At 53.2% G+C, this 11,702-nt stretch overlaps 1 non-coding gene across 1 annotated transcript; it reads left to right on the forward strand.

Annotated features, from left to right (window-relative positions):
• Positions 1-11,299: 11,299 nt before the first annotated feature.
• On the forward strand, positions 11,300-11,372 carry TRNAT-AGU (transfer RNA threonine (anticodon AGU)). Its single transcript has one exon. It is a non-coding gene; the product is annotated as a tRNA-Thr (tRNA).
• The last annotated feature ends 330 nt before the right edge of the window (positions 11,373-11,702 follow it).

Genomic DNA, 11,702 nt, shown 5'->3' on the forward strand with positions numbered 1-11,702 from the left:
CTCAGTTGAGTCTTTTAGGGGCTTTTCAGGGGCTTCAACCCCCATCATTAAATAAATCACTTGAGTGCATCTCATTTTATGTGGGCTTCTGGTAGTTTATTTCTCAGTCCTCTTCATCAGGAGTTACAGTAGTTGAGGAGAGGAGAGAAGAGGGGCAGAGGAAGGGAGGGAAAAGAGAAAGGGATGCAACTATTTTTACATTAACAATATTTAAATCATTCTTGCACAGGAATATTCAAGTTTCAGGAGGGACTGTATTCAGAGCTGCTTTTTCACACAGTTACACACAATCTGAAAACCCACACACCCCCTGCAAACCACCCAACATCACACAGCTATAGCTGATTGTCAGGTAATACATATTTCCTAACAATTGCTAGAGTCTTAATGCAACTTATTTTAACTTTATAAAGGAGCTCTATTAATGTCACTCCCCAGAGTTTCTGCACCTTCATTTCTTGCTTCTGCACCAGCTCAAGGTCTCTGGGCAAATTCCATTCTTATCTTGGCAGCACCTGCAAACTTGTCTTTGGTTTGCCAGCCTGAAAATGTGTGAATCCCACAGGCACAGTTACTGGTGGCTTGCTGGGACCCCAATGGGATGTAACAATTCCTCTTGCTGTGCACAAAGAGCCCCACCAGAGGTGCCCCCAAAGGTCCCTGTTGCTCCAGGAGGGATGTTCCCTCCTGTGGAACACAAACATCTTGGCTTTGGATCATTGCTTTTGTTATGGGTTCACCCAGGTGGGCCTAGATTTGGGCTCTGAAGTCTGAACTAGGCTGAAGCTGTCAGCTGACCTGAGCTGGGCTGAGCCAACAGCTGACCTGAGCTGGGCTGAGCTGTCAGCTGACCTGAGCTGGGCTGAGCCAACAGCTGACCTGAGCTGGGCTGAGCTGTCAGCTGACCTGAGCTGGGCTGAGCCAACAGCTGACCTGAGCTGGGCTGAGCCAACAGCTGACCTGAGCTGGGCTGAGCTGTCAGCTGACCTGAGCTGGGCTGAGCTAACAGCTGACCTGAGCTGGGCTGAGCTGTCAGCTGACCTGAGCTGGGCTGAGCTAACAGCTGACCTGAGCTGGGCTGAGCTGACAGCTGAGCTGAGCTGGGCTGAGCCAACAGCTGACCTGAGCTGGGCTGAGCTGACAGCTGACCTGAGCTGGGCTGAGCTGACAGCTGACCTCTTCTAGCCAGTAACTCTGTATTCCATACCACACTATGACATCATCTCCAGGGCAGTAGGAACCAGTGTGGGAGTGGTCAAGGCAGTCTCTTCTCAGCCTCCTCTTGGGAGGACACACGATGCTGCCCCAGGGGGGATGGAGAGGACCAGGCCCACCACTGGCTCACAGGGTATCTCAGGAAAGTAAATTGTGTTGTTCTGGGTCTCTCCTTTCTGCTTGAGTTTGTCTCCCTGGGGAATAAGGTTTTTCTTAAGTAATGTGTAGTTAGGACAGTAGAATTTGTGTGTTCGTTAAGAAGTTGAGGTGGGGAACTTGTTGTTGCAGACTTGTGTGAGTGTATATTTGTACTCTCTTCTAATTGTCTCTTTCTTTCTGTGAAAAATATATGTAGATTTAGTATAAATGCAGTTTGAAGTGGTTTTTTTCTTTCCCCTCTCTTTTCCTCCCTTTCCCTGGTGTTAGGAGGGAGGCTTTTCTCTCTGTGCTTGGGGGGGTTGGCAGTTGCTTATCTCAAATCAGGACAGCTTTGTTGCAAGAGATGCTGCCCATTGCTGAGCTCTGGCCTTTCCACAGCACAGGAGGTCACTGTCCTGGGACTCCCTTTACAGGAGTTTTGTTCTGAAAACCTTTGCTAAGATTAGCCACAATTCATGAAAACGAGGCCTAATTTGCTGTACACAAACATTTCCCCTTTGTAGCAGTGTCCCTGGTCTGTGGGTAAAAGCAAAGGACACAGTGGAAAGTCCCATTTTTCCATGAAAATTAGGATTGTAGCTGTCAGGTTTTGCTTTGCAGACTCCTCATCTCGCAGGTGAAACTGGAACAACGTCACGGCATTTTCAGGCAGCCTGGGTGGAAAAAGCAGCCACGGAGACAGGAAGGATCTGACAGGAGAAACAATCCAGAGGAGTTTTCCCTGGTGCTTGGATGTGCAGTGAGCATTGGGAATCTACCCCTAGATGGGTGTTGTCAGAGTGGGCAGGAGATATTTAAGTGTGTGTCGCAGGTCTGGCCTGGCTGTTGCCAACCCTGGACTGGCCCCCCTTCCCCCTCCCAGAACCTTCCCAGCAAAGGAAAGGCAAAGAAAAAAACTGAAAAGAAACGCACTCTAAAGAAACTGAACTGAATAAAAAAGAATAAATTAAATTTACTAATATTTACAAACCACACTGTATACACAGTACAAAGGATCCCACCCCCCAGGGGAGAGGGGAAGGGAGAAAAGGGGATTGATTAGCTGGGAAATAGGGAAGACACCAACCCACCCCAAAGAAACCGAATGAATCAAAACAAACACAATTAAAAACCTCAAGGAAGGGGAACAAGAATGAAACAATCTCACCCAGGACAGGAGAACCACCAGGGACCGGAGGGACCAGACTTCAACCACCTCCCTCCAGCTCCTCAGCCAAGGAAGGGAAGAAGAAACCAACAAACCACTCCCCCACTGCTACATGGAAGACACGTGTGGAATACTTGGAACTTCCTTAGATACAATGGATACTGAGGAAGCCATGGGTCAAACCATTACATTCTGTTACAGCTAAACAGGTAAAGTTTAAGTACAATTTAACTAAAGAGGTGAAGTTACTTTGATAATTAAATTCTGCCATGAGGGTAAGTACAATGCACTCTGTTCCACAAGCAAACTGGGTGGGATTGACCAGGGAAAAGAAACTCTTGGGAACTGCAAAACTCAGTGTTGGATAAACATTTCTGTATTCCAGGCCTTGCTGGGGTAAAGACAGCAAGAAATACACATTTTACCCCCAAATTGTGCAATTGCATGAAGTTTCCATACCCCACACTGCTGAATTCTTCAACCCTCACAGTCATGGCCACCTCCCACCACATTCTCTTTGTCCTGATTGGATCACTAAACTAAGCCCATGTGGACAAGGTGGGCTGGCAACAGAGCCCAGGGATGGGCTCCTGGGTGGGCACCACTCCTGCCTGAGAGCAGGATAGAATCATAGAATAGAATCATAGAATCAATTGGGTTGGAAAAGACCTCCAAGATCATCGAGTCCAACCCTTGGGCCAACTCCAGTCCCTTTACCAGATCATGGCACTCAGTGCCACGGCCAAGCTCAGCTGAAAAACCTCCAGGGATGGGGAATCCACCCCCTCTCTGGGCAGCCCATTCCAATGCCTGAGCACTCTCTCTGCAAAGAATTTCTTTCTACTCTCCAACTTCAATTTCCCCTGGCAGAGCTTGAGCCCATCGTGCCCCCTTGTCCTATTGCTGAGTGCCTGGGAGAAGAGACCAACCCCCACCTGGCCAGAACTTCCCTTCAGGGAGTTCCAGACAGTGCTGAGGTCACCTCTGAGCCTCCTCTTCTCCAGGCTGAACACCCCCAGCTCCCTCAGCCTCTCCCCACAGCACTTGTGCTCCACTCCCTTCTCCAGCCTCGTTGCTCTTCTCTTCTCAGATGGGTTGGAAGAGACCTCTGAGATCACCAACGCTTGATCCAACAGAGTGCCCTGGGCTGGTGATCACAGTGGGATTGGATCAAGACAAGGTGGATTCTCTGTCCCTGAAGGTGTTTCAGAGGACACTCAGTGCCACATCCAGTCCCTTCTCCAGCCTCGTTGCTCTTCTCTGGCCCCGCTCCAGCCCCTCAATCTCTTGCCTCAACTGAGGGGCCCAGAACTGAACACAACACTCAAGGTGTGGCCTCCCCAAGGCAGAGTCCAGGGGAAGGGTCACTGCCCTGGGCCTGCTGGCCACGCTAGTTTGGATCCAGGCCAGGATCCCATTGGCCTTCTTGGCCACCTGGGCACACTGGTGGCTCCTGTTGAGCTTCCTGTCCCTCAGTCCCCCCAGGTCCCTCTACCTGGCTGCTCTCCAGCCACTCTGTGCCCAGCCTGGAGTGCTGCAGGGGGTTGGGGTGGTCAAAGGGCAGGACCTGCACTTGGCCTTGTTGAACTTCATCCCATTGGAATCAGCCCATCTCTCCAGTCTCTCCAGATCCCTCTGCAGAGCCCTCCTGCCCTCCAGCAGGTCGACACTCCCTCCCAACTTGGTGTCATCAGTAAATTTGCTGATGATGGACTCAGTCCCCTCATCTAAATCATCAATAAAGATGTTAAACAGGACTGGACCCAACACAGACCCCTGGGGACACCACTGGTGACCAGCTGGACACAGCTCCATTTGCCAGCACTCTCTGGGCCCGACCCTCCAGCCAGCTCTTAATCCAGGAGAGGGTACACTTGTCCAGGCCATGGGCTACCAGCTTTTCCAGGAGTATATTATGGGAGACAGTGTCAAAGGCCTTGCTGAAGTAAGTCAGCAATTACTACTCCTCACTTCTCACAGTACCATTCCCACCAGAGACTCAGCACTGCTGGAGGCAGTTTTGCTTTGGTCCACAAGGTCTGTGGGGTGAGGAAGGAGTTCATGGGGCTTCACCCCTGGTTCTGCACAGCCATGATGCAGCTGGGGATCCCTTCCCAGCTGGCAGAGGATTATCCCAGATTTCCAACATGGACTAACCTGACTGGTCTGACTGGGGCAGATTCCACTGCAGGCACAAAGGAGGCAGATTTGCCTCTGGGCTGTGGGAAGAAAGCTCTTGGCAGGAGTGCTGGGGGCAAACTGGACCAACCTTGCACATCCCATGCTCTTGGGCTGAGGATGGAGCACAGTCCTGCCTGGAGGACATGTCACAAGGCAAGGGGCAAACCTGCTCCTGGCCTGGGCCAGACCTCAGCACACACTGGGCAGCCAGGAGGAGACAGGAGCTGTGCCAGGAGGGACTCCTGGGATGGGCAGAGATCAAACAAAGACTCAAGGAGGGGACAGGCCCAGGCTGTGGGGATGGTGCCAGGAGGGATTCCCGGGATGGGCAGAGATTAAAGACTCAAGGAGGGGACAGGCCCAGGCTGTGGGGATGGTGCCAGGAGGGATTCCTGGGGTGGGCAGAGATCAAACAAAGACTCAAGGAGGGGACAGGCCCAGGCTGTGGGGATGGTGCCAGGAGGGATTCCCGGGATGGGCAGAGATCAAACAAAGACTCAAGGAGGGGACAGGCCCAGGCTGTGGGGATGGTGCCAGGAGGGATTCCTGGGGTGGGCAGAGTTCAAACAAAGACTCAAGGAGGGGACAGGCCCAGGCTGTGGGGATGGTGCCAGGAGGGATTCCCAGGATGGGCAGAGTTCAAACAAAGACTCAAGGATGGGACAGGCCCAGGCTGTGGGGATGGTGCCAGGAGGGATTCCTGGGGTGGGCAGAGTTCAAACAAAGACTCAAGGAGGGGACAGGCCCAGGCTGTGGGGATGGTGCCAGGAGGGATTCCTGGGGATGGACAGAGATCAAACAAAGACTCAAGGAGGGGACAGGCCCAGGCTGTGGGGATGGTGCCAGGAGGGATTCCTGGGGTGGGCAGAGTTCAAACAAAGACTCAAGGAGGGGACAGGCCCAGGCTGTGGGGATGGTGCCAGGAGGGATTCCTGGGGTGGGCAGAGTTCAAACAAAGACTCAAGGAGGGGACAGGCCCAGGCTGTGGGGATGGTGCCAGGAGGGCACAGCACAACCCTCCTGGTGCTCACTGGTGTCAGAGGTGAAAGCACAAGGGTGGCAGTGGCAGCAGGAAAAGGCAGTAGTAAAACTCCTTTCCAGGCCATTGCAAGGGTCTGACACTGAGGTGAGAACCTCCAAGTGTCTCAGGGCACAGTGACATTGAGAAGGGCAGCTGTGGCTGAGTTTCACTCTCCAGGAACCAAGGGCACAGCCTCTCCAGCACCACCCAGCCCGTCCCAATCACCACCCCATCCCTTCTCATTACCAGCAGCAGTTATTGCTCATCAAAATGCTCCCAGCAGCAGGACACATTGAAACCATATTACTTTTCGAGTCAAGGGCTGCAAACAGCCTGTGGCAAACTGTTCCCCTGTTTGCTTCTGCCAGGCAGTGCCTCTCCTGGCTCAGCCATGTGCTCTCAGGCTCCAAGCCCAGCTGCTCTTGTAAACCCCTCTCTGAGCACATGTTCCTGCATGGGATGTCCTTTATTCTTTGCAGATTTGTTGGGCTGCTCCGTGTCCTCACTGCGTGCCCCCAAAGGGCTCCTTTCAGCAGCGTTTGTACCAGGTTGTTTGATTGGCTTTGAGCTTCTTTGTGAGTTTACCCAATGCCAAGCTCAGGCCCTGAACCCATGCCAGGAAATTCATCATTTCTCCTGCAAAGCTACCACAGAGCCCTGCTCTTGGCTTGGCAGATAAAGGGCTGAGAATTGCCTCTCAGGACACCTAATGAGGGTTGGTGTTTGTCTGGGCTTGGCAGGATGGATGCTCTTAATTTCCGCTTGCTTTCAAAGACAGCAATTCTCTCCCACAAAAAAGACCAGGAATAATGGACACAATGTGGCTTATTCTGAGTCACCCTTTGAACGTTTGTACTCAGATTTTCTCTTTGTGCATCTTCCGCCTCAGACCCTGAAACTCTTCAGCTGCTGTTGTGTGTTTTCCTCTGCCACGGGACACTTCTGTGCCCGAGGCTTTGATGCACAACCATCACCAGGATTTCTGCAGCCTGGCAGAGCCTCCAGAAATACTTCCCTCAAATTCAAGGTATTCAAGACTGAGCTTTCCTATTCCTGTTCCTGTTCTTTTTCCTGTTCCTAGTCCTAATCCTAGTCCTAGTCCTAGTCCTTTCCAAACAGGACTTCCCTATTTGATGTGAAGAAACTGAGGCACAAGGGACTGTGCAGGGGCAGAGCTCCTTCTGTGCCCAGAAACCCTCCAAGTGAGAGCCCAGTGCACCAAGGGGGAGGCTCTACAGGTCTCTCAATCAGCCTGGCACTGCCCATATCTACCACTTCTATGTAAATATTCATGGGCATGGCAGAGCTTCTCATTGTCTACATTTTTCAAGTTCTGTGCTCTTGGTCTCTCGACATTAACCCCACATTTGTCACTGTTTCATTCCCAGCTGGAAACTCAGACTGAGGAGTGGTTGGTCACAGCCCACGAGATTCAGCTGCTTTCCTTGAGTTGGCATCCTGGGGGCTCACCATGGAAGGATAAAAGAGCACGAAAGGGACACAAACAGCTGATGCACCTGCTGGGTGCTCCTGCTGCTGCCCCTGCAAGGAGAAGGCACTGAAGTTCCCCTCCCTTGCTCACTGCCAGGGACACTCTCAGTTGGCAGAGCTCTGCTGAGTGACATGACCCAAAGCAGCAATGTCATGGGGCTCAGCTGAAAGATCCCAGGGAATGGCTGGAGCTGTGCCAGGGCAGGGACAGCACCCAGGGAATGGCTGGAGCTGTGCCAGGGCAGGGACAGCACCCAGGGAATGGCTGGAGCTGTGCCAGGGCAGGGACAGCACCCAGGCAATGGCTGGAGCTGTGCCAGGGCAGGGACAGCACCCAGGGAATGGCTGGAGCTGTGCCAGGGCAAGAACAGCACCCAGGGAATGGCTGGAGCTGTGCCAGGGCAGGGACAGCACCCAGGGAATGGCTGGAGCTATGCCAGGGCAGGGACAGCACCCAGGGAATGGCTGGAGCTGTGCCAGGGCAGGGTCAGGTTGGATCTCAGGGAAAGGCTCTTCCCCCAGAGGGTGGTGGGCACTGACCAGGCTCCCCAGGGCAGTGGGCACAGCCCCAAGGCTGCCAGAGCTCCGGGAGGGTTTGGATGATGCTCTGGGGCACAGGGTGGGATTGTTGGGGTGTCTGTGCAGGGCCAGGGGTTGGACTGGATGGTCCTTGTGAGTCCCTTCCAGCTCAGCATATTCTGGGATTCTTTGAAAGAGCTCCAAATAGGAAAAATGGATGCTGGAACTACACCTTTACAACAGACTGCACCAGAGTGCAGGATTTGAGCAGGGAATGCAGCAGCACCTCCTCGATGGGACTGGGAAAAGGCTGCCTTACAGCAGCAGAGTTTCCATTGTTCCAGTTTTCCTACATGCTGGGACAGATCCCAGATGGATATGGGTGGGCAGCTGGAGCTGGAGCAGCCCCTGGAGGTAGACCAGCCTCAGCTCCGAATTAAAAGCAAAAGAAGAGCTGAGGTCCAGCCTGAGCTCCAAATTAAGAGGAATAAGAAGACTTGAGGCCAGGCTGTGCCCAGGTGCCTCTTCAGCCTCAGGCACCAAGTGTGGCAGCACCACAGGATCAGGACTTGCCCCAAATCCAGCACTGTTGTGCAGGGAGTGATGTGTGTCCATCCTGCAGCTGGACCTCTCCATAAGGTCACGTATCCTGGCCATGCTTGGGCATAACCAGCTGCTCCAGGACATGTTTCCACCTCCCTGGAAAGCCTCAGTGTAGGTGAGATCCCTCTTGATCTTGGAGGGGAATTTCTCCTATGACTTCACTGCTTTTGGTCTCACAGGAGAAGGTCACTGAGCTGCAGGACTGACAGGGATGAGGGTGGGAAGTGTCCCAATGGAATGCAGAGGATGGAGACAGCAGGAGGAAACTGTGCAATACAGCCATGAAGATCCTGCCACTGCACAGCCCTTCCCACCATGCAGGCTCCAGCTGGAAGGTCATGGCAGTGTGGGGTGTGAGTGTGATGCCCCACAGCACGATGCCCACTGCTGAGAGCTCTCTGCTCCTGCACAGCAGCCCTGAGGACATGGCAGAGGATGGAGGATGGAGCAGGAGCAAAGAGGCAGCACTTGCAGGTGGCATCAGGATGAGCTGCCTGGGGCTGCCCCGTGGGGAACAAGCCCAGCCTGCACAGAGGGGCCAGGACCATGTCCAGGCAGAGGCTGGAAGGCACATCAGAGGGTCATGTGGGCACCCCCTGCTCGAGCAGGGCCACCCAGAGCCGGTTGCCCAGGACTATGTGATGGGCAAAGAACCTTGTCCATGGTTGTATCCCCTCTCCAAATCAGAGGGACCCTGTAGGCTCAGGAGGTGCCACAGACACCTTCCAGCAGTGGATCCCATCCATCATCTCAGCCCCTCTGCACGCCACAAGGATCCCAAAAGCTTTAGGGCCCAGCAGGAAAAGCACCAGGAAAAGGGGGAGAGAGCAGATCCCTCCCAGAGAAACAAAATCCAGCCACTGTGTATGAAGCAGAACATCCCTGCCTGGGCAACTCTGACTGGCAGAGCCTTGCCAAGCATCTCACCACATCCAGGGGCTGAAAACAGGCAGGGCTGTGCCATCAAACAGAAAGAGCTGTGCCACCAAACAGGGCTGTGCCACCAAACAGGGCTGTGCCATCAAACAGGCAGGGCTGTGCCACCAAACAGGGCTGTGCCACCAAACAGAGCTGTGCCACCAAACAGAGCTGTGCCATCAAACAGGCAGGGCTGTGCCACCAAACAGAGCTGTGCCACCAAACAGGGCTGTGCCATCAAACAGGCAGGGCTGTGCCATCAAACAGAGCTGTGCCACCAAACAGACAGGGCTGTGCCATCAAACAGAGCTGTGCCACCAAACAGAGCTGTGCCATCAAACAGGCAGGGCTGTGCCATCAAACAGGTAGGGCTGTGCCATCAAACAGACAGAGCTGTGCCATCAAACAGACAGAGCTGTGCCACCAAACAGGTAGGGCTGTGCCATCAAACAGGCAGGGCTGTGCCACCAAACAGGGCTGTGCCATCAAACAGGCAGGGCTGTGCCACCAAACAGAGCTGTGCCACCAAACAGGGCTGTGCCATCAAACAGGCAGGGCTGTGCCATCAAACAGAGCTGTGCCACCAAACAGGGCTGTGCCATCAAACAGACAGGGCTGTGCCACCAAACAGAGCTGTGCCACCAAACAGGGCTGTGCCACCAAACAGAGCTGTGCCATCAAACAGGCAGGGCTGTGCCACCAAACAGGGCTGTGCCACCAAACAGGGCTGTGCCATCAAGCAGAGCTGTGCCACCAAACAGACAGGGCTGTGCCATCAAACAGAGCTGTGCCACCAAACAGAGCTGTGCCATCAAACAGGCAGGGCTGTGCCATCAAACAGGTAGGGCTGTGCCATCAAACAGACAGAGCTGTGCCATCAAACAGACAGAGCTGTGCCACCAAACAGGCAGGGCTGTGCCATCAAACAGGCAGGGCTGTGCCACCAAGCAGGCAGGGCTGTGCCACCAAACTCACCCTCTGCAGTTATTATCTAACTCACCCAAGGCTCCAGAGCTCTTCCAGTGTGTTAAGAAGTGGAGAAACGAAAAATCCTGGGAATGTTTCTTAGGACACCTCCTTTCTAAGCACCTTCAGCAAAGAATGAAGCTCCAGGAAAGATTATCCTGAACATTCAGACATCAAAGAGTAGCTTTGAAATAGGTACAAATCAGCCCAAAGCAGAGCAGGGACTCCTGGCAAAGCACTGGCATGTTTGAAGAGCTGAGAGGGAAAACAAACACAGAGCTGATTTCCAGGGGGAAGGACTGGAATAGACTGATTTGGGTTGGGAGGGACCTTACAGCTCATCCCATCCCACCCCCTGCCATGGGCAGGGACACCTCCCACCAGCCCAGGGTGCTCCAAGCCCTGTCCAGCCTGGCCTTGGACACTTCCAGGGATGGGGCAGCCACAGCTTCTCTGCCCAACCTGTGCCAGGGCCTGCCCACCCTCACAGGGAAGAATTTCTCCACAATATCCCATCTATCCCTGCCCTCTGGCAGTGGGAAGCCATTCCCTGTGTCCTGTCCCTCCATCCCTTGTGCCAAGTCCCTCTCCAGCTCTCCTGGAGCCCCTCTGGGCACTGCAAGGCCACAATAAGTTCCCCCCAGAGCCTTCTCTTCTCCAGGCTGAACAATCCCAGTTCTCTCAACCTTTCTTCCATGAGAGGAGCTCCAGCCTTTGCAGCATCTTCATGACCCATTATTTCTTTGCTTCTTTGATAAATAAATGCAACATCTCTGAGGAGGCCAAAGGTCTTTGTTTCTTGTTTGTGAACTTCCCAAACTCCTTTTCTGGGGGAAAGCAGAGCTATTCATCTTGGTGTCCTTACAGGAAGGACCTCAAGGAGAGGAAAATCCAGGTTTGGGTGCACCTGCTGTGCCAGCAGTTTTGTGACTCCAATGGTTTTGTTGGTGCAATCCAGAAAGAGAATCCAAAATCCCTGGAGCAGCACATTCCAGCAGTGCAGGTCCCACGGCACTGGAGAATTAAGAGAAAACTGTTCTATGAAATGTTTACAAAGGCAAAGGCATCCAAATTTCAGAGGCTCCATAGCTCAGGGGTTAGAGCACTGGTCTAGTAAACCAGGGGTCGTGAGTTCAAATCTCACTGGAGCCTTCGTGGGACCTGGGAATCCTGCACAGATCTTCCCATTTATTTCCAAAATGTTGCTCTGAGGTCATTTTTTGGGGCATCCACCTCAGCCCACGTGAAATACAAACATCCCAGAGCACCTGTGCCAAATAACAGGCAATGAGAAGCAGAGAAAAGAGCAATGGGCAGAGTCACACCCTGGAAATATTTTTAATGCAGAGCAATCAGAGACAGGAAACAACTCCTGGTGGGATTTAGAGCCTGGTGAGCCCTGCAGACCTTGTGAGGTTCATTGATGAGCAAATCTGAAATGCCTGCCAGATATTTCCAGTCAGAGCTGCTTCATCTCTGCAT

Source organism: Pithys albifrons, chromosome 20, assembly GCF_047495875.1.
Source record: "Pithys albifrons albifrons isolate INPA30051 chromosome 20, PitAlb_v1, whole genome shotgun sequence".
NCBI lineage: Eukaryota > Metazoa > Chordata > Aves > Passeriformes > Thamnophilidae > Pithys > Pithys albifrons.